Consider the following 23,649-nt stretch of genomic DNA (forward strand, 5'->3'; position numbering starts at 1 on the left):
AATAGATTGTCAAGTAAGATCATATGCAGGACCTGAATTAAGTTCTAAAACTGATATTGTACTTAATATTGGAAATGACTGTTCAAAACTAAAGCTTGCTAAGCATAAGTTTCTTTTCTTCTTCAAGGATATGCTCAAACATTATTTAGTTAAGTATTTCAAACTAAATTTAGGTTATAAGCGTGCTTATTTTAGACTAAGTTGATTTTTTTTTATGTGTGCACAAGACTTCTGTGCAGCAAAAAAGTCTTACACCATTACTAAGTTCTTAAAAAAAGAGAACTGCTCCAAGGTCTGCTGAAATTCTCTCTCTTTTTTTTTTTTTTCTTTCTGTGTTTATGTAGGAAGGCATTAATATTCCAAGATGTCTCTGTAGCTGGTTTAATTACCTCCATTTAATAACTTTTACAAACCAAGTGTGTGTTTTCATCTGTTGTCTCAGAGAAGAAGCTCTGCATGGAGTAGCAGGTGGTAAATAACTTCCAGAAAAGAGATAATTCCCGGCAATCCATATTTTTAATATTTACTTTTTTGATTATATAAAGAAGATATATGTCCATAATACTAAAAATTTTCACTGTTTTCTAAAAAGAGTGCTAATGTACCTCTTTGAGTAAACTGCAAGACAAAGAAGAAGCAGAAAGAACTAATTTATGTTACATGTATATTCATACACAAACATTCAAAGCAGTGCCAAAGTTTCCATCAAGTATTCATTGCCATCCTTGTTCAGAAGGGTCACAGAGGTGTTTTCCAGCAATCATGTCCCCAGTAGTAAAATCTGGACTGCTGAATTGCATGTTTGTGCTGTTGCTATCTTCTCCTTCTGTAAAGGCAGTTTAATGAATAATCTGGATCTGGACTTGAGTGTCCCACTGGTTGTGGTCCCTTCAGATTGTGGTCTGTATGTCCCAATTATATTCAAGATGCTCCCCCCCCATTTATGAACTTCTGGTTTAGGTCAGAGAGGCTATTGCTGTGTGCAGACTGTTGTGCTTTTCAGCTAATACAGAGATAAAGAAATTGTTATAAAAAAGAGTAGAAATATTTTCATTTAATAGGTTTCTACAGAAATTGCTTGGAGCTGTTCAATTTCTTTTCCTCAGAAGTTTATATGATAGAGTATATAACTCCAAAATAAATATCTATTTGGTGTATGTGCTTACTTGTAGCTTCTGCCAATTTTCCCCTCCATTTTTCCCTTTCCCAGCAGGATCTCAGCTGCTTGTGGATCTCTGCTCCCACTGTGAGAGGCTACCCCAGAGAGCCATTTAGGAACTGCAGCTCCCTGCCCCGTGTATTCCCTCCAGAAAGCACCACTTAGGTTTGCATTTCTGGGAATCGTGCCACTATTTTATTGACTTGTGGATGAAGTTCATGGCAGGAGATGGTTCCCATCCTCATGGAACTTGTAGCATGTGGTGCTGGAAGGAAATGTGGGTCAGAGCATGGCTCTTTACCCTGAACATGCTGCTCCCAAAGATACCATTTTCATGTATCTTTTCAAATGATGAAGTTTTGACTCGATGAAATCAGTCAACAGCACCTGACTGCACCTCAGAGGAGTCACTGATGAGCCTGCTTCATTTGTTCACAGCCCTTTCTCTGTTTCAGCTGACCACGATGTTTTCAATTTCCTGACCTGAACTGGCACTTGGCATTGCAGGGTGCTGCTAACTCTCAACCAGTCTCTCACTTATTTAATTTAATTTCTAACTTTTAATACTGTAATTACCCCCAGGATATCAGAGTGACTCATTTGCAGAGACAAATAGGCTTTTTTTTTGAATGCAATCAGTCGAGTCTCTCAGCATGCTGGGATGCTCAGGGTACAATACAAGGAGAGCATTCAGCCAGCAGTGGCATTTGATAGAAAATTGGAGGACGTATTTAATAAAAATTAATATTTTTTTGATGTTTCTTGCTAAAACAGCCAAAAAAATTAATGTGGTGTTAGAAATTACTTGGAAATAACAAAGAAGAAAACAGAAAATAGTTGTCGTGTTATTGTATACGTCTGTGATTGTCTGCTTACTTCACCAGCTCAAAATGTTGAAAAAATTGACATGTAGCATAGGCCTGTAAAGTGCAGAGAGAACAATAAAGCAGAAGAACATGTGGAATTGCTCCCCTGCTAAAAGAGATTAAACATTTGCAGGATTTCTAGCTTGGGGAAAAAAAATTTACCAGAGGGCAAATAATGCAATGTTATGAGCTGCCTGGAGAGAGTGAATAGAGAATAATTATTTGCTATTTCTCACTGTGTAAGATCTAAGGAAGATGAAACAATTGAAGGAGACTGATGAAAACTGGCGAAATACAGCAGTGAAAGCTGTTCCTTAAGCATCTGCTGCTGCTCTGGTCCCAGCCAGGATTCAGGCTCTGGGATAGGTGCTGTAATGTTCTGCTCCCACTGTGAGGCAGAGAAGTGATACAATACTCAATTTATTCCAGCCCTTAGGAACTGAACATCCTTGATCATGGGGGGAATTAGAGGCAGTGCAATCCTTTTAATCTAGTTCTTCCTAAACTAGGGCTCTAAAGAAGAATTTATTATTTTTCCTTTCTGTTTTGAAGAAGCAACACTCCTCCAAGAACCCTTCATTTGTTTAAAAAAAAGGGTTAGGTCAGCGTGACCACAGAGCTGAGCCTTTCAGCCAGGTCATTTTAAATTATCAGCTGAGGTTTTTCAAGCACTGTGCTTTTTGCAGGGGCAGAATCAACTCCTGTTCCCACTGTTTGTGGCTTGGCACAAACATCTCTGACCAGGCTGCTTGTATTATTCTGGTCTCATCTCTGGCAGCAACTTGTTTGCTCAGGTTGTTGGACTGTTCTGACAGTAATTTTCTGAGTATTATGAAAAGTGGGGTTTTAATAATTGACTACCTTTATTTACAGAGGTACCTGTGTGGTGTAAAATCTACTGCTGAAATGTGCTGTACTCTCTAATCCTGACTTCATGACATACCACTGAATGCCTGGAACTGGGCTAGGGCTTTAAAACTGGGGTTTAAACATGGCAGGGGAAAGACAGCTTGGGGAAATTTTAGAATAGATGAAAATTGTGTTTCTTGCCAGCTATCTAAACTAAGACATGTATTTATACTTGTATTTTTATGTCTTATTTGTGTCCTGGGGGAATGAATTCTGTTTGCAACCTCTTTTTTGTCTTTAGATTATGAGGTTTCTTTGCTGTATTCTTCAGTGCTCTGAGTAGTTACACCAACTCAGAGCATTGCAAAATTGCCTGGCACATTTTGGAGTAGCTTTGTATTTGTTTTATTTTCAGTGTCTATTATCTTAAAGAGGGTAGGAGGAAAACTAGAAATTGTTGTTTATTTGTATTAGCTCAGTCTCACCTAAATTCATCACGAGGGAGCTCTGTGCAGAATCTCTGCCCAGACACTCCAGAGTCAGAGTCTCTAAGGGTAAAGAAGAAACTGGCTTCCCCCCAGTGAAAATGTGTGTAAATCTTCATAGCTCCAAAACTCAGGAAATCATCCAGAGAGGTCTCAGAATTTTGCTGACAGAGCCCAAATCAAGTAATTTTTAAGTACAATCAACACAAGGCATCTTCATTTGATGCTTGATTGTCCATTAGGATCTTTGTACAAGAATGTGAGACAGAATGATTATACAATCTGAGCCTGGAAGATAGTTTTTCAGAGCTTTCGTTTTTTGTATAGTAGAGATGTGTGTTAAGAAGAAACCAATTTTGATCTCAGTGTAAACTTTTACTGCCAAGTATAGATCAAAAATCTGAATTAGAAAATGCAGCTATTGCTAAGTGAATATAGCAGGAAAAGTAAGAAAAAGAGCATGAGAGAGAATTAGATACATTTATGATAACCTGTTTTGATAATACTGATAATTGACTGTCATGTATAGATACATGTACTGATAATTATTGATATACTGACGTGTATACCTACACACTCATAGTTACTGATATGTAGAGGTTATTATCAAAATGGGAGTTGGATGTGTTTGAGCTTTGAGTCTGACTGGATTATTGACCTCAAGTTCTGAGTGACCTGAAAGTATAAGCCCGTGTGGATTGGGCTAAGAAGTGTAGTTCTGTTAAATAAGAAAAACTATGCAAAAGACACAATTTTTTAATTACCAGGGTGAGGATATGACTAGAAGTGGATATAGATCTGTGATATTCTGTTGATGGTGCTTCCCAAACCTGTGAGCAACTTGTTGCTTATAAGCTCCCATGATATTGTATCTGCACAGGCAACAGATCAAGCTGAGCATCCAAAACTTGTTATTTTCCCACAGTGGAAAAAGAAATGTTAGAAACTGTTGTAGTAGATCTTCTTACAGACAAGGTCTAATTTACAAATAGATTCCCTGACTCAGCAAAGGACAGAAGTGCATGCTTTAAATGTGTAAATATTTTCCTGCTGAAATTCAAATTTAGTAAAGACATTAGACACATAATTTAGACTTAAGATCATAGTGAATTTGTTCCTTCCTCTTTTTCTTGTATTGTTGCTTCATTTGCACTGCAGAGGTAGTCTCTTGATCAAAATTTGACATTAAATCTTCCTTCCTCTCCTATTTTTTCTCCCTCAAATCACTCTCTTGAGTAAAAAAACAAGTAGGGAAAGGGAAACAAGGTAGTAGCAAGTATTTCAAGGTTACCTTGGCATCCTAAATCACTGAACAGTTGAAGTTGGCACTAGAATTTTGTTTGAAATCTGGCAGTTTATTTCAAGGCATTATTATTTTTCTAAGAAAAAGAAGAGAAGGGAAAGAAAAGAATATCTCTTTGCTATAACAACACTCTACTTAATTCTGTATTTTACTTGCTCTCTCTGACCCTGGTAGAGAAATCTTCCTCTGAAGTTTCTAGTCATGCTGTCTTCATTTTCACTTTAAAGTCATCCTTTATCACCATAACAATAACAGCATCCATGAAGTACATTAGTAAACTGAGAAAAAAATTAATAGCTACATCCCTTGAGATGGGAAATAAAAATGCTGTTGCATTTTGTTTTTCCCCAGGAATTCAGACCTTGAATGTCATAGAGCTGAAAAGTTGTCACTGCTAATTACAGATTTCTGGGGGGCTGAAGAGAATGGCCTGAAGTCCACGTGGTGAGGACCTTGCCTTGTGTTTTCCTAAGTGCAGCCTCATTTGAGAAAGAGTTTATAAAACAGGTTGCTGGACAGTTGTAGAGGAGAGTAAGAAAAGGCAATATGATATCTGAAAAGAGGAAGCTGTTCAGGTACAGCCCACATGAGCAGCAAAGCTTTTGTAAGCTCCTCTTCAAGTGGAACCTGCTAGGACAACCTTTTCATAAACATTATTGTACGTGGATGCAAGATTGAATCTCAGTCACATAGCAGGAACAAATGACAAAGGGAATTTGTACTTTCTACTGAGAGTTTGAAATACCTCTTATGGCATGACAAAGGAAATGTGTTGATGAGGAGGGAAAAATCACTATACTTGACGATTAATTTTAGTTGCTGGAAGTGACTGACCTTTGAAGCATTAAAAAGTGTTTATTAAATAAAGCAAAAGAATATAATCAATTTCCCTTCATCCTGCTGTGGAAATTAACACAGAATCTGTTGCAGTTTAGGTAAACTCAATGACATTTGTACCATATAGAGTCTTTTATTCAAGATAATTTTCAGTATACATTAAGTGTCCGCTGCTTCAGTGAAAAGAATAGATCTGAAAAGCAACATGCAATGATGTATAGATTTCATATTTGTGTAAAAATGAGTGATCTCTGAAGAGGTAATTCTAGCCACATCTTTACCACTGTGAAAGTGTTTGACCCTGTACTTCTCAATACCATTATTAATCATATAATAATAAAACCTTCACTCAAGCAAGTCCACCACTTTTTTGGGGAAAGTTATTTTGGCAGATTAATTTTTGCCCATCTGTGTTTCTGTGTGTGGGCTGTAAATATTGTCAATGTATTAAGGCTTTGCAACAACAACAACAACAAAAAATTAAACTGCTCTTTCATTTTTTTTCATTTAAGATTGCTTTATGGCCCATTAAATCAGACTGCTGGTTGCTACTGAGGAACGTTGCTACAGTCTGCATTTACACGGCTCCAACTGTAGCTTGTTTATAGGTGCTGTATTTTGTGATACTGCCTTGTTCCATACATTAATCCAGGACAGGATTTAAGGCACAGGAAGGAGGCTAATTCCTATTCACATATCTCTATAATTGATTATCTAAGGATTTTAGTCATAACAGAACTACACAGTGAGATTTCAAATTTTAGGATTGGCCTCCATGAGCTGTTTCTGGTTTTGTTTGTGTGGGTTGATTTGTTGTGACTCTGTTTGTTTGTTTGTTTAGGTTTTGTTAGTTTCATTTGGTTTTTTTGTGTTTTAGGTTTTCTTTCCCCTGCTATTTTCAAGTTAGTTAAGTGAGGCTTTTATGCATGAGTAACAAACTAAAGGAAAATAAATGAGTGTCTGAACTTGAATCATGGTCAAAGATTTTTTGGTGGAGGCATTTTTGTTGATCTGTACTCTTTGCTGTATTGTTTTTCTTTTGGGGGAATTTCTTTACACATAATATTCACCTAAGAGTGGGCTTTTTAGACATTGCAATCAGGTCTTGAAAAACTTCTTAGCTAACGATGCAATGTAGGCACAGAGTGTGTGGTGATTGTGAGTGGGGCTGGCCCAGCCCCATCCCCAGTGGGTGCAGCTGTGAGCAGCAGGTGAGCAGCACTGACAGCAATGAGCCATGGAGTGCCCAGGGGCACTGAGCAACACCAAAGGGAGCAGAGGCACACAGGGGCAGGGCATCAGCATGAGGGGATAAAAGGCTGGGCTGGAGAACAAGAACAGCAGCTGTTTGAAGCCTTCTGAAGTGGTGTGGTGATACTCTGAATGGGCAATTGCTTAAAGCTCTCTGAAATTGTGTAGTGGTACTCTGTGTACCGTGGCCCTCTTGACTGCAGCATGTGCTGTGGTGTATATTGGGTTGATGCCATCCTGTGCACAGGTGACTCAAACTCAAGAATTTCCAGCAATCTGTTCATATGAACAGTGTAAATCAACCTGAGATCCTGACAGACAAGTAAGTGTTGGTGAAAAACTATTGTGTGTCTGAATTCTTTGTAAAGCAGATGTACAGATTGTCCTTTTACAGTGATGCTGTGTGTGATGCTGTTAAGCTGGACGTGACTGAATTTCTTTTTACTGTGCCTTAGATGTAGGAATAATACTGATATTAAGAGTTCGAAAATATTATGTAGGTCTAAGAAAATACTGCATGCTGGAGTAAAATTTCTTTCATTGTGGAACCTCCAGTGAAACTTGTCTGAAAGGAAATGATGAAGGTGGCTCTTTGCTGAAATGCTCTGTATCATCTCACTGCTGGCTGCATCCCTGTGAGTCCCATAGCACATTTTATATATTTATTACCCATGTGTTCCTTGCCTGGTGTGTTTTGTGATCATTCATGCTGGGTTACATCAGTTTTACTGTGTTACCGCAGTCAATGAGATGTGAACTGGCAAACCCTGCTGTAAAAGGAGATGGGCACTTTAGGATAAAATGATTTGCTGTTTAAGTCTAGAGATTTGAGGAAAAAATGGTTTTCTTTTGTCTCCAGGAAATTCTGAGGGTTTTATGTTGAAAAGATAAATTTGGAGGTGCCCTTATTACTGAAGTATGTCTAAAGTATAAGAACAAAAAACCCAGATGATATCTGTTGATGTAATTAAACGTATTTCTAATTGGTGTTGTGTCTGAATGCAAATGAGAAAAGGATGTAGAGAGAGTTGTTGCCTGTTCTGTGAAGACACTTGGAAAGAAAGGTGAAATGGAACTTTCTCTTTGTTCATACCTTGTTTTCCTGCTAATTTTTACTCTTTGTTTACTCTAAACTCCATGTCCTGTTCTGCAAATTTCAGACTCTCCCCTGGGGGGAAATACAAGCTCTGAGAGGGATTTAGATTGCATGCCCATATTGGATTTTATTTCAGAAACTGGATGTATTTAAACTTTGGTATTATTGGAGTACAAGTAAATTCAAAAGTTCTGTTGAGTTTATAACACTCTCCTGAGTCTGTGTAATTCTACACCACAATTTTATCCCTTTTAGGGATACTTAATGGGAAAAATAATATCCCTTGTTCTTTGTTGAAAACAAGTTTGATAGCAAAGAGAAGGAGGAGTTTCATTGTTTTCATGAGTTCTGTTTCATTATTGGTAGTCAAGCAGAAAGTGCTGCTTTAGAAACACCAAGAGGGGTGAAAGGTGCTTACAACAGATTCTCCCTTGGCTTGGAGAGAGAGTAAACCTCTCTCCATATTTCCTCCCCTCCCTTCTCATATTCAGGATGACAGTCTCATCATAATGTGGTTGGGAAATTTTGTCATAATCAGAGAAACTCATCTCGTGGCTTGAACCTTTCATGAATATATATTTACTTTCCAGTGGAAATTTCTGTTTCTCGTCAAAAAGAGTTAAAGATAGTAAAGATCCTTTTCTGACACCTCCATACCTTTGTTCCCTTACATTGTAAAATGTATTTTTTAGCATACTAATGCTATCCTGAGATGACCTCATAAGACCAGCATCTTGAAATTTGTCAGTCTAAGGCTGACCTTCATGCAGGGCTGACAAAAAAAGAAATTAGCCCCTAGCCAATGCCAGCTTATTGTAGTAAAATTAGTTTTTAAGGTCAGTCTTTTTCCCAGAGCTTTTTTCCTGTGAAAGATTAGGAACTGATTTCTGCATTGGTCATGTTGATTTGGTGCTTCACTTGAGTTTAACATTAAAAAAACCTCAAATTTTCACTTGCATCTTAATTTTTGTTTTGAATTGGAAACTATTCTGAAACAGGTGACTCAATGTTTGCTCATTGGACTGCGGTTCCCTTGAGGTTCCTGGCACTCAGCTGAGATCCTAACTTATGGAACTAAGTGGAAAAATCAGTAGAATCCAAGATGTTATCTGATTTTAGGAATAGGTTCAGAAAAAAAAGGGGCATACACATTTACGGGACATTGTGACTTTCTAAGCCTGATTATTTTTCTAATTCAGAACAAAATCTGAAAGTTCTGTAATTTGGTAGCACAAATAACAAGAGTAAGAAACTAAAACTATTAAAACCATATCATTTTTAATAGCACCAAACATTATGTTAAAACCTGTTTCTAGAAAAAACTTTTTTTTTGTTAAAATGAGTGACTTTCATGTGGAAAAAAATCAAGATGTATTGGTTTCCTCTAACACATTTATATTTAAAACATGTTAGCAGATTTTGAATATTTTTGTAATGTTACATTTTTATAAGTTTAGATCCTCCTTTTCTGGTTATTGCATAGGAATGATAACGTAGAAAGGAGTGTGTACTGGCTCATTGATTTATTTTGGAAATCACTAGACACAGTTACATCGTAATCCTATCTTCCTAATATTTTCTTCACATTTCTTGCACTGTCATTCTATCAATATTCATTTCTCATACATAGCTTTTGGTCCATTCTGTTTGATTCTTGCTGATCATGTTGTTCCTGCACCTCTATTATGTGATTAATAATTTTCAGCCTATTAATTTTCATTTTCAGAGTATAATCATAACTTAAAATAGGAACAGTGCTCATTATCTTATCTTGCTCACACTTTTAAACAAAATATATGGAAGTTATATTCAAATAATTTCATTATCACTGAGTAAATTTACTGTTGTTTTAAAACCTTATTACTAAGCTCTACTGACGTTTTCTTTTCTTCCCAAGTTAATTTATATCACAGTTTTATGTGGCTCTCACAGAGGTGGTTCACATGGTAAGTGTAACCCTACTCAACAGAAGTGCTGTGGAGTGCCCAGGGAGGAGTGTTGGAAAAGCAAATTCCATCGTGATCAGGAGGGGTCAATGGAGCTTTGTGAAGTCAGCCTACCAACATTTTACTTAGAACTTGCCAGAGTTCTAGAACTCAGGAAAGACTTGTAAATTAATATTTATTAATGTCAGACTTTCATATTTTATTCATGTTTTAGTCTACAAATGTAGGAATATGATTGATATTCTGCAAGAAAATTTGAATCAGCCAACAACATAGCAAAAGCTGTCATAAAGTTTGCCAAATACAACTTTTGATGTTAGTACAATTTCCATATAACCTTTTCAGAATTATCAGTACTGTTGTGTTAGTAATTTATATAAAATCTATTTCTATGACAACTGAAATGAAAAAAGAAATAACTGAGCTTGAAAATTAAGTTTTTTTAAAAAAGAAATTATTTTCTTTCCTAAAAATATGAGTAAAAAATCAGAGATTACATTCTTTCCAGTGTAGTCAGTTATGTTACCTCCCAAGGTTGCTGATCACTCAGGAAAGGATTCAAATGAGCTGACACTGAGGAAAAAATTCTGGCTACTGTAAATTACTCTTTTAAAATATCTTGTTTTTCAGAAAGACTACGTACAAAATATTGTTCACAAAGATACGTAAATTTGCTCAATGGCAAGTTAAAAACCCAAACACAACCTCCCTCCCCAGTAATCATAAGGTTTGCCTATTCCAATATGAATTTATAGTGTGCTGTTACACATTAAATATAATTTTATTAATATAAATAGCTAATAGGTGAAGTGCTACTACAGGGCTTTCAGCTGGAAGAAACATAGGATAAAAATAGGATGAAAAATAAAAATCATAATGATGCTATGTTAAAAGAGAATTGCATTATGCTTTAATATATTAATTTGCCCTTTCCGAGTGAATTGTGGATTGTCTGCCTGTACAAAGGCATGTGCCCTTTGGAGTGGATAACACAGATCCTGGTGCTCCAAAGTCTGTACTGCACTTCAATTAAGTTGTTTCCAAATTCCAAGAGACTTCAATTTTCATTATCTATAAAAATAATTGCGGCTAAAAGTATTTACATTGAGATGAGGCAGTTAATGAGATTGGCAGTTCATTATTGTCTTTTATTTATGGAAGCCCAAATTCTGGCTACTGAGTGAACACGAGCGTTATGTGCAGACTGTTGGTGCCCAGCACGAAATGCAAGACTATGCTCTGAGGAAAATGAAAATGAAGGGGGTTTGTATCAGCAGTCCAGAAGGTTAGAGTCCCTTTAATCCTTGCAGCATTTCTCTTAAACTGGGAACTTGTGCTTCTTAGTAATTAGCATGGCTGGTATTTGCTGTGTGCAGTAATTCATAGCAGTGTGCTTGATGGTAGTTCTCCCACTCGTGGTTTGAGCTTGAAAGAATAAGCATGCTTAAGAAAAAGGGGCTGTTATTTTCTGTCAATCTGTTAAAATTTGGGTTTTGATAGAATTAAGTTTATTTAAAGAATGAAAATTCATTGCCTTCTGAAATAAAAAGGAGGAGATGCCCACTTAATTTAACATTCTATGAAAATCCAATGGATCTGTTAGGAAGCCTTTGGCAATTCAGATCTAGGGCTTCCTGTCACAAGAGGGCACGTAGCACAACTTTTCCACAGTATGCTCTCATGATTTCTTAGCAAGTTATTTACCTGGCAAGATCAGCTCTCAACAGCTATCTTTCTTTGAACATTTTCCAGAAATCCAGGCTGCCTCTGTCATCTTCATTTGCCTTTTTAGAACAATAGACTCTTTCAAGTAGCTCCAATGTCACGATTTTGACAATAACTTATTCCTTTCAGTGTATCACTTGTGTCCAAGTATCCATGGGTCAAATATTATGTTTTTCATTTGCTACCCCTTTTCCCAGTAAGCCTGCCAGGCTTTCTGGCTGATCCATTCTCTGAACCATCTGAGACCCTTCTCAAAATCTGGCATTACATTTGCTGTGACTGAGAAGCAGTTTGAATGAAAAGGTTATTGTCAGTTCAGAGATTTCATCTTAGAGTTCCTTTAGGTGTCTTAGATGAATATCATATGGTTCAAACAACTTAATAATTGTGTTTTCTGTTGGAAAGCTTGTCACAGAAGAAAAGAAATATTGGAATAAAATGGTTTTTTTGTTATCATGGGTCCAGATACTGCATTTCTGAAGAGAATGGGGATTTTGCCAGTAGATCTGGGAGGACAATCTAGAAGTGTTTAAAGAGGAAAATCTTACTCAATAAATTTCAAGGAATCTCAAGTAAAATGCCAGTTGAAGTCTGTGACAAGGAGGAATAGAGCCAAATTGCTTAAAGGGAACTGTGGTACAAAAGGAATTTTTTGGATTTGAAACGGCAGTTTGTTCTGTCCCTGAAGGTATTTAAGAACACAGTAGTCTGGGGAAATATAACAGGCACACCTGATCTTTCTTGAGGAAGAGGAGCAGTCTCTGTCATTGCTACTGGAAGGGATGTGAGTGGATGTACAACCTTAAAAAGTGCTCTGTGGAACTGCATAAAGATGTGGAATGTGCACGCAAAGGGCTGCAGTGGCAGGAGGCCAGTGATACCACAGAGCAGGAATGAAGTTCCTGGCTGATGCCAATACCTGGCTGCTGTGTCAGGGCAATAATAACAAAATCAATGCTGCTATAAAAGCAATAAAACTGCATGGACTGATATGCAAAGTACTGATTTATCTTCATCTCGGTTTCTCGGCCTCCAGACACCATGAGATATGTACAGTATGGCTGTAGCTCATCCCCTCCATGCTTCCCCAAAAAATAAAGTTATGTGATCCATCAAACCAGTTGCAAAGCTTGAGTGTAGGTTATTTTTTGAGGTGGTCACTATTTTCTATAATTCTTTTAGACAGAACTAGGCAATTAACCTGGTCTCCAGTTTTTTAATTATACACTTTCATATATTTCTGACAACAATATGCAAAATTTCCCTGAGGATTGTTTTCCCTTGTGAAGAAGCTGCTGTTTCAACACCTTGTATTCCTGTGTCCACTTTTTCTTCTTTGTCAATAGTTTTTAAATTCTGACTTGAACTGGACTCATGTTTACAGTTACGGTCCGATTATGAGATCGGTGGAATAATCTGTGGGTGAATTCATCTGTCTTTGTCCTATCATTCCTTCCTGCCGGATGAAAGCTTGGTTTACCCACACAAACTAGGGAATTGAAATGCATAATTTTCCTTTTGTTGAGCTTAAGATCTGCATCCAACAGTTCAAATGCCGTAATAGTAAGATGCTCACAGCAGTATTTCGAGCACATCAGTGGGTAACTAATACTCTGTGTATATTTTTATATATTGTATGTTAGTGTTGATAATTGTCTTACTCTGAAATGGAGTAATTTCTTCTGGGAACCTTACAGGAAGTTTATAAATAAATTAATTTCAAACACTGAAAAAGAAATGTTTCAAACACAGAGAGAAATGTTTGGGTTTTTTTTTAAACAGAAGGGAAGAAAAAACCCTCAGCCAGCTTAAGCCTTAGTTCCCTTTTCAACATGGAGAATGCTGTCACAAGACGTAGAAAAAGATGTGTTTTTAATGCCTGTATGGGACTGTAGTTCACTCTCTAGAAACCTTCAACAAAGCACTTTGTTGTCCTTTTTGGCTCCATTCAAGTCGACATGTTCCTCTTTTTCAAGCAGATGAGTCCAGACAATGACACTGCCCTGGATTTAGTCTGCCTCCCAGATTACAGGGGCATCTTCCCATGGCTGTTACAAGTGGGATAATTGGAGCCTCTTTGCTAATCTAGAATTGTAAGAGAATTGCCTTGGACCAGTGCAGGGTTAGAGGAGTATATGATGCTGTTGTTGCTACCAGAGGCAGCCTGCTGAGAAGTGCTGACAACCACAAAAAGGATGGTGCATTGCAACAACACTCCTACGTGCCATAATGATTTCAAAGTCAGCAAAAGGGTGTAATATTGATGGGATGTTTATAAGCAGAAGATGGGAAAATTTCACCCTCTGTGGTCAGACAGTTACGCTCTCTGTAAAGGGCAATTGCCAGGTAGAAGTAGGCCTTCAGAGTTGAAGAGTAGTGTGAAATTTAGTGTATTTCTAGAGAAATACTATTTCAGTTGTAATGCATGACATTCTCTAGCTAATTGCTGTCCTGTGTACCCCATAAATTATTCCACTATATGAAATAAAAAATCCTATAGACAACCAGCCGTGACTTCTTGAACTATATTTGAGAGGTGAAACTTTCTGATATAGTAAGATATTGTTACATAAATGCACTATTGAAATAAAGACTTTACTGGAGCCATTTCTTAAATTTAGGAAGGAGGACATGATAACACACAGGCAATTGAATTCCATGTGAAAGGGATCTGTGGTAGGATCTGGTTCTAACTCATTTAGAATAGAGACTTCAATGTCAGTCTCTGACTCCTTTTCCTCAGGGCACTAGAGTTAAGGTGAATTTTGAAGAGATGGTTGATGGTCCATGACTGAGGATAGAGCTGGACTTCCTTTCTCTCCTGCTTCTGTGAACCTAATCTGTTATGTGAGCTCTGGTGCTCAGCTGATTCCTTGGAGAGTCTGCTCGTCTTCCTAAGCTAGAGGAAAAAAACATGAAAAAAATATTACTTGAAAGGGATGAGTCCAGAAATGCTGGTAAGGAAAAGAAAGCAATTCAGGCCTGGAAGGATTGGGGCAGTGGATTTGCATCAGCAAATCATTGGACCAAACGTGAGATACCATAAAAAAATCTGCTGATTTCCTCTCAGCATGACCCTGTTTCATATAAATAAACAATTAATACTCTAAAAAATTTTGCTAAGAGAAGCAGAGTGGTTGACTTAATTTTTATTATATTTTTAATTTATCTGGGCTCTGTTCCAATTAGAAAAAAACAAACAAACAGCTCTGTGTGTTTCAGGTATATTCTTCCTTATCCTCCCAGTAGCAGCTCAGTGGAGGAAAATACTGTTTTCTGAGCTACTTGAGTGATTTTGGCCTATCAATAGGTTTGGAATACTTGTGAAATACTTTAAGACTGGTACATAAAATGGCATCAATTTCTCTCATTCCTTCTCTCAAAATTCACAACATTTTACCTTTGGGAGTGTCACATCATTCTATATGAATGCAAAACTATGCTTTTCTGTCGTATTCCTTCTTTTCAACATAGAATTTCCAAATATATTCTTGCATCTGCATTTTTGTCTTTTGTTCCAAAATACCTTGAGAATCATTTGTGATCTCATCTAGAATATCACTTGGTTATATGAGACTGCTTGCTGGCTTAGGTTTTTCTAATTCTTCTTAGCTGTTGAATAAGAAAATGGATTTTTCATTTTGCCATACTTTTCAATGTTGTCCAAGGGTGGCCACAGAAGCAGAATGACACCACTGAAATTTTAGAATAACAGAGGATGTTAAACTAAATTATGGGAGAAGGAATAAGCTGTTGAAATAAAAATGCTCTCCTGAGTCTAACTGGAGATCCTTTCAGTCTGTTTAGATCCTTTCATCCGTTTAGATGGTGATGGTTGCAGTTGAGATGGGCAAGACACCTTTTCTTTGTGCAGTAAAAGCCAATCTTTATTGTTCACAGCTCATATTTATAGGATTTTCTAAAAGCATCGTGTTCAATTTTAATTGGTTAGTGACTTGTTACCCAGTTCATTGGTTAGTAATTGCTAGTGTATGTGTTCACCAAAATCTTTCCTCCCTAAAGATGCTTTCATTCTCTTCTCATGGGCACAGATACCTTTCCTCAGAGGCTTTTGCTGCTGTTAAGCTGAGTAACAGGCCTGGACCATGATTTTTTTACAAGGCCTTTCTTTTATAAGATTTTTCCTATATACAATAAGTGGTGGTGTGAATGCCTCTGTCCCCCTGGCCCGTTACTGTAGATTATCAAGACATGGCAGCCTTGATGAAATGTGAGGTCAGGACAGCAGGGAATGCACAGGGAGCCTGGAGGGATGGGCTCTTTCAGCCTTGTCCCCTCAACAGCAGTTTGTACTGACCCCTGCTCCACTGTCTGAGCTAGAGACAGAATATTTATACTTTACTGATTTGTTTGTTTTAATATTTATGAGTCCTATTGGGCTATGAACAGCATGACTGCTTCATTCACTAAAACACATACAGGTGTGATCTAAAGTGTTTCAGCTCAGAACCTGGAATCTCAGACAGGGTTCTTTTTCTAGGTAATGTCTGTTTCATTTGCTGATTTGATGATGCTTTGACACACAGATCACAGTGGTATTCGAAACCTGAGAAACATGAGGCAGTTGGAGAAGGGGACCCCAAGAAATTTGTTGGAACAAGTGCTGAATTATTTGGGCCACTTCCTTTCAAATATTAATCACTACATTTGGAAAAGAAAAAAAAACAAAACAGAACACATGAGAAAACAAAGACCATTTTTGCATTCTGTGTGTGTCAGGTTATCTTAAAACATAACAAAAAATGTGGAAGAGAAATGGTGAAATAGTGCAGCCTTTGGATTGATAGGAAATCAATAGTCAGCTGATGAAGAGAGAACCACTTTTCAGCAGCCACAGAACCAACACGGTTAAAAACACATTATGGCTGTTGTAAACTAGTTAACACAGGTTATAAAAGAGCTACTCTTCTTAAAACCTAATGTTACTGTATGTAATAGTTTTTTAAAATGCGGTCTGTCTTCTGGTCAGGTAATTAAAATAAATAATAAACCAGTAGTTAATTGTCCACAGTGGCCACTAATGGAGGGATTTCCACTTTAATTATTAATAGCATGCTTTTTGTTCATCATCCTGACTATATTTTCCTTCTTGCTTTTCTTTCATCTCACTTGCCACTTTCCTTTTTCTGCATTTTTAAAAGAAAGCACAAGTTTTCTTAGTCTTCTTATTTGTCATTATCTCCATATAATGGTGCTTTCTTGTCCATCTCTGCCAGCAGAACAATTTCTATTGCTGACTTTTCTTTGTATTCACTGATAGTTGTTGCGACTTTTTCTGGCAGATAATTGCCACAGATGTCATGGATAGCTCTTCCTTTTTTCAGCATTATGTGCTTCAAAGTGTTCTGCATTATAAAATACTTTGTGGGCTTCACTGAGTCCTATGACAGACCTGCAGGACTGTAATTCACACCTTGTGTGATGGAAATTTCCACTGGGCTTCTTTTGGCCTTCCTGTGAAGCCAGAGATAACAATATAACAAAACTGAAAGGTTCTTTTTACTATTTTAATCCAGAAGAGTTCAGTGCTGGGTTTTCAAGTGCAGACTACTGCACATTACTGTGGAAGTGATTGCAGTTGGCAGGGTGAAGGAGGACCAAAACTTCCCCACTTCTTATATTTCCGTAAATAGCAAACCAGATAATTGATTCTGTGTTTTATGTTTGTGGCTTTCCACTAGCTTTTGATACCTGTATAGGAAACTGTGTGCTTGCTGATGTAGAAGACAAAGCTTGTGCCTCCTCTGTGGTGGAACCAAGAGAGCATTGGAGGTTGTCCTGATTGTTTTAGTTTGTTTCTTGAGGTTTTCTTTGTAATAGGGCGCTCATGGTTCAGATCCTTGGAAGCTTGTAGAGGTTGGAGGAGTAAGGAGAACACTTATGCCTTCTTGAGGCCACAGTGTGAAACAAGTGACTGTGCTTTTGTGACAAAGGTTGCCTAAATGGCAAACATTTCTCCAGGCCATGTCATTTCCTGAGCATGTTTTTAGAGGAGTGCCAGCTTAAGCTGAATTTATATCTGTGTAGTTTGGCCTTCTGAGCTGTGCTAGTATTGTCTGTGCAGCTGGACTTAAAAACAGATATGGGGAAAACTTGGGCTTGAGAAAATTTGGGGTTGACAAACCAGAGGAAAAAATGTTATCCCAGATCTGCTATCTGTATTCATTGTAGAGCCAGTCACGTTTTTGTTCAAGAAGTAGGGAAGAACATACTTTGTGGGGTGGGGGTTGAATGGTGTCTACAGGTACTGCAGCTGAAACAAAAGCTTGCAATTTTGAAATTGCAATTTTTAGACACAAGTAAATGGTGGTGTAGTATGTACTCTGGTAATTGCACCTGCTCCTTTGGTGGAGTGGTGGTCCACTGTCTACAACCAGGAGTCGAGTGGTTTTGAACAGCTGTTGTGAAAAAGCCACAGATAAAAGTTACTTTCTTTTACATATTGAATAGTCTTTGTGTTCTTGGTGCTACAGGTTCCTCATACTACAGCACCTTTGTGCCAGCCCCCTTCATTTACACTGGAGTAAAAAACCCCAAATATTTATCAGTTCATTGTGTTACTGCTAAAAATACTTGAGAGCAAACAGAGAGAAAGGAAGCTTTCACCTACAGGATTTTAGACTATTAAACACAAGGTCTTGTGTCATCCTTTTATTTAATAAAACCTTCAATTTTTCACAAATTACTCTTGTAATTACACTTTGCTTCTCTGATCTGAAACATGATCTTCTCTAAGGAGATGTAGCTGTGTTATCAATTGACAGGTTCAAACATGAAAAATAAGATAATGACGTTGCAAAAGGTAAATGAAGCATGCATAATGCACCCAAAATTACATATAATTTTGTTAAATTAATACACTATGTCTTAAAGGTAGAAGAAATACTGTGAAATGTCTTGATGAAATGGAAAAAGAAAATGTTTCATTTTAATGCCATTCTAATGGAAACCACTTACAGCAAATAACTGTAATTTGCATTCTGATCCCTGTTCTGTGAAGTGGCTTATCAAAAAGAAATACTTCATTGCTTCTCTCTAAAAGTTCTAATTTTGAATTAAAAAATACTTTCCAGGTGGATCATTAGAACAAATTCCATCCTTTAAAAGCCTGTCTCCCTTATCAGAGTGCAACTTGCAAAAAAGCATTTTAAACAATTTAATTCTGTACATGACAATTTTTGTGCTCAGGGGTGATTATTTAAACTTGTGAGATTCCTCTCCAATTTTTCCATTTTTGCACACACAGACATTAAATTACTTAAGAAGAAACCTTGTTCAGAGAAGATATTTTGCAAGAGATATTTTCTTTTAAAAAATCTGTCCAAAAGAATATATTCTTCCAAAAAACAAAACCAAAAAGGGTGTGCAGAAACGTATTAGTGGAGACAATACTACAGTTTATAAGAATTTAATAATTAATTCTTCTTCATTTATGACCACTTTAGAACTTTATGCAGTTTTGGTTTGTTTAAAAGAAATGGAGTTAGGTCATGGAGTTCTCACTCATTCTGGTCCTGAAAAAAGGCTCTGTACTGGTTGTCTCTCCTTCCTTTGCTTTCCTTTTTCTTCCTAAGACTAAAACTTTTGGAGAAGAGACTCAATTTCTCAATGGTCATGTCATGGTTTGACACAGGCCAAATGCCAGGCACTCGCTAAAGTATTTGCTTACCCTTTCTTGTTGTAGTTGGGCAGAAGAGAGGGAAAAATTAATGAAGGGCTCATGAGTTGAGATAAGGATCGGGAGAAAACATTCTAAGGGCAAAGCAGGTTCAAAATTTAAGGGTATGAAGTAAATTTATTATTAACGGAATCAGAGGAGAATAATGAGAAGTAAATGAAGCCTTTAAAACACCTATTTTTTTTCCCCAGCCCCTCCTTCCTTCCCACTGACAGCTCAGGGAGACAGGGCATGGGGGTTTTGGTCAGTTCCTCATTTGAGATTTCCTTCTGTTCTCTTAGGGAGGGAGTCTTTTCTCTGTTATGCCACAGTGGGCAAACACTTGTCCCAAAACTGCTGCAGTGTGGCCCACTTGTCCATGGGGTGCAGTCTTTTAAGGGTAGGCTGCTATAGTTTGGAAACAAGGGGTTTTTTTTTCCCTATTCAGGAAAATTCCCACTAGATCACAACTTTCCCTGTCATCACTTTTCCTATGGGCTGTGTGTGGATCTCTGCATCCCCTGTGGACTTCAGGCATTCCAAGGGCACAGTTTGTTTCAGTATCATTTTCACCACGGCCTGCAGAGGAATCTCAGCTCTGATGCTTGAAGCACCTTCTCCCCTCTTTCTTTTCCACCGATCTTGGTTGTCACCGTGTTGTTTTCCCTCACATGTCCTCACTTCCTCCTCTTCTCTGAGTAGAAGAAAAACTGCTGCTTGTAGGTACCATTGCCAGCAAGTGCCACTGATTCAAAGATGGTTGTAAGACCCCACAGTGCCAAGAAGTTGATCTCGTCTAGGTTGATCTTGTCTAGATCTTGCTGGGAGTTGCTCACCGTGTTTTCACTGCTGACCATGCAGCCCCATTGCCATTGCACAGGCAGTGGTGGCTGCTGTTTAACACCTCTCTGTCACTGGGAGGAGAAGCTGCCACCCCTGCCCCTCTGCCTGTGGCAGGGGTGGCCAGGCAGGCAGGGCTGGTGTGGCTGCCCCGAGATGGCGTCGGCTGTGGTGCATTGCCATTGCCATGGGCCACGCCAGGGCTGGCCCCCAGCAACAGAGCTTTGCCAGCCCTGGAAAAAAAAACTGTGTTGGCACTGTTCTGATTTTCTTCTTCAATGTGTCATCACAAAGACGTTACCAACCTCTCTAACTGGGCCAGCAGCATGTCCATCTCCAGAGCCATCAGAGATTGGCTCTCTGTTGGACGTGGTGGAAGCTTCTAGCAGCTTCTCACAGGAGCTACCCCTGTGGGCCCCACACTACTGAAAACCAGGCTTGGCCAAACCAATACAGGTCCCAAAGTAATGATTTAGGTCTGACTTGGAGAAGGGAAATAATTAGCAAATTATGTTGACCTTAGGGAAACTGCAGATGAATGCTCAAAAATTATCAGAGGAACTTGCATCTGAATTTAATGAAGCAGCATAATTCATTCTGGATTGGCTATGACATGGAACATTTTAAGATTTATGTGCCATACTACATGAAAAACTACAAGTATTTATTGCAGCTGCCTTTATTTTTGAGGAGCTGAAAACCTGCTGTTCTCATCTGAGGGTAGGGACTTCTTATTCCCATCTCTTGCCTTGACAGACATCATGGATTAAACAAGTGTTTTACATTTGGAACTAATGAAATGCTGGATAATCAGTAAAAATGAAAGTGAGAAAATCAACCTAAGTTAATTTCACTACGTATTGGTAGGCAGCAGTGGAATGTTGCAATCGATATTTGCTTTGATCTTACAGCATAGAATAATGTTTTTGATTTGTTTACTTTAATGTCTAACCTATTTGTTATGAAACAAATCTTACCTGCTCTTTCTCAACTAAAATATGGTTCAGCCAATGCATAAAACATTTTAAATGCTTGGCTTCTGTTGATAGCACTGTAATGAGGTTGGAAATGTAGCTATCTGTAGGCATCGTACAAAGGCTAAGTATAGCTGTCAGGGTACCAGCAATTGCCTTGGAAAACAGATTTCTGAAACATTTAGGGCTCTGTTGAGTGCTGAATCATTTCTGCTTTCCCTGTGAAAGATTGCTGGAGCCTGCACCAGTGCAGCCAAGTGGTTTATAACAGGAGGGACCTGTGCACCAGCAAAGGATGAACTCTTCTGTACCAAATTAACGGCTCGTGCACAGCATGCTCAGCTGGGAGAAGCTGTGTAACACGGACAAAGCAAATGCAGGAAACAAAATATGTTCTAAATTAATAACTGTGTTCTAAATTAACAACTGTGCAGCAGTTCCAGACTTAGGGAGGAGAAAAAACAGAGGGTGAGTGATACAGACACTCTTTGGTACAACGGTTTGAAGTAGTTTCATAGAGAAGCCAAATTTAGATACATCTCATGTAGTTTTCTCAGCTCAGGGTCACAAAATTTACCAGAGCTTTTGTCATCAGCCAGGAAAAAACCAGTCCCATGGTCTGAAAGACAATTCACACAGCAATGACAGCTTCTTGCAGGAATAACTGACATTGCTTAAAATACAGTCAGGAATGTGTGTCACTGGGGCTAAAATGTTTGTGCCTCCCTGAACCAGCCTGTGGTCTTTAAATATGACAGTATTTATGTAAAAGGATCTTTTGGAATCTTTTAAAGTGGTTTAAGAAGTGCTGAATTTTGGTAAGTGCTACTTTTACTTTTCCTGTAATATATTGAAGACACTACAGCTACCTATGTGGATTTTTTTATAGTAGCCACCACCAGTTTATCTCAATAAGTGAAGGTGCAATTAATCAAAAAATTGACCTTGCATAATGTTAACCATCACAATAAATAAAATTAAAAATTACTTAGAGGATTTTAAATAAGTTAATGGAATATTAGTTGAAAATGGTAACATTTTGCTTGAAGGACCAATCCTTTCTCTTGAGAATGAAGTTAGTATATTGATATTAGTATTCAGTATATCAGTATAGTATATTAGTATACTAATTTTGGTTTACTCAAGTTAGTAAATAAACCCAGGAATTGAAGTAAGTACATGAATATAGTTATTAAAAAAATTAGCTGAATTGCCTCTTTACAAATAGAATCAACTTTTTCTTCTGTTGATTATTACTCGCCTGTGGGAGACTTTTGGAGAAGTGATTTATTTCTGTCTTCTGAGGATGAGTATTAAAATTCTATTTTTTGTATTTACTTTTACACTTGGTGCAGTTGAGTGTATAGAATTTGGAAAATTTAAGCTGGTCTGAGCCCTCTCCATGAAGTAGCAGCCCACTGCTGACATTGCAGTATAGAAGATGCTTCTCTGAGCTGCTGCTTACAACTCAGACTGTGAACAGCACCCTTCTTTTCCCTTGGCCTTGGAAGCATCTTGCAATTGCAGCCTCTGCTTTCAGATGTCTTGGATCATTATTCCCACTCAGATTTCAGACCTTTCTAATTGGCTGAATTCATTAGAATATCTTGTCAGGCTTGCTGGCCAAATACAATAATAGCTTTTCCAAGAGTGTAGGGCTGGATTGTGTGAGGCATGTAAAAGAGAAGGATCATCTTTGATTTCCTCTTTCTGTCTAGTTTTGGAAGTGCTTTTTTATTATTTTTTCTGTCAAAACCAGTGTTTCACCTGCCTTTTTACTTTGGCCTAGAAGTCATTCAGCAGAAAGGACTAAGGTGAGTGGATCCTGAGCAGTGTGCTTCGAATTGTTCCTGACTGGAGATGCCAGCTTTTAGTAAAACTCTGCCATACAACGTATGTCAATAGTGCTGCTTTCAAGAAGACTCTTGCTGAAAGTTACACAGTGAAGCTGTATGAATTATTGACAGGCTAACACCTTGTCTGGCACATGCTACCTGCTCCAGGTGCCTGTATCTGCAGATGTAGTAGACTGGATCGATTCCTCTTTTTGCTCCCTCTGTCTTTCTTCATCTCCTAATGCAATTGATCACTGCCCAGGCACTGTCTTCACAGTGTGTCCCTCCAGCAGCCACCTTGTGCCCTGTTTGTCACCTTCAGCTGACACTATTGATTGCCATTTTTCTCAGTCTCTCTTTTAAAAGCCTGAACACTAAACAAACCCACAGAGAGCTTAAACAAGTCAGAAGGAAGAACCCCTTTCTTTCATTCTCTACCCTCAAAAAGCACTTAAATGTGTGTGTGTGTGTGTGTATGTGTGTTCTTACTTCAGACAGATGTTATTTCTCCTTGGCTTACCTCATTTCCTGGGAAAAAAACCCCAACAGAATCTCAGATATTAACACTGGCAGCTTCCAGTCTTGTGTTTCTTTTCTGAGCCTCCGGGCATGCCTTAGGGAGTTTGTGTTCCCTTCCAAGCAGCCTTAGTGTGGTGCTTATTCCCTAGAGCCAGAATCACTGTTTAGTTAACAACCTCGCTGCAGCTGGAAAGGGAAAATAGCTTGGATTGAGAGAGGCAGGCTGGGGAATTTTGAGCTTGTTACTTTCTTGAATCTCACCTACTCTTCTGAAAGTAACACAGAT

At 38.0% G+C, this 23,649-nt stretch overlaps 1 protein-coding gene across 1 annotated transcript in view; it reads left to right on the forward strand.

Annotated features, from left to right (window-relative positions):
* Positions 1–6,638: 6,638 nt before the first annotated feature.
* Positions 6,639–23,649, forward strand: part of LOC135304940 (beta-1,3-galactosyltransferase 2-like) — a 577,146-nt gene continuing 560,135 nt past the window's right edge. The window contains 1 exon segment of the mRNA XM_064427917.1: positions 6,639–7,072. The gene's annotated coding sequence lies outside the window, so the exon portion shown is untranslated.

Source organism: Passer domesticus, chromosome 7 (genome assembly GCF_036417665.1).
Source record: "Passer domesticus isolate bPasDom1 chromosome 7, bPasDom1.hap1, whole genome shotgun sequence".
In the NCBI taxonomy this organism is placed as follows: domain Eukaryota; kingdom Metazoa; phylum Chordata; class Aves; order Passeriformes; family Passeridae; genus Passer; species Passer domesticus.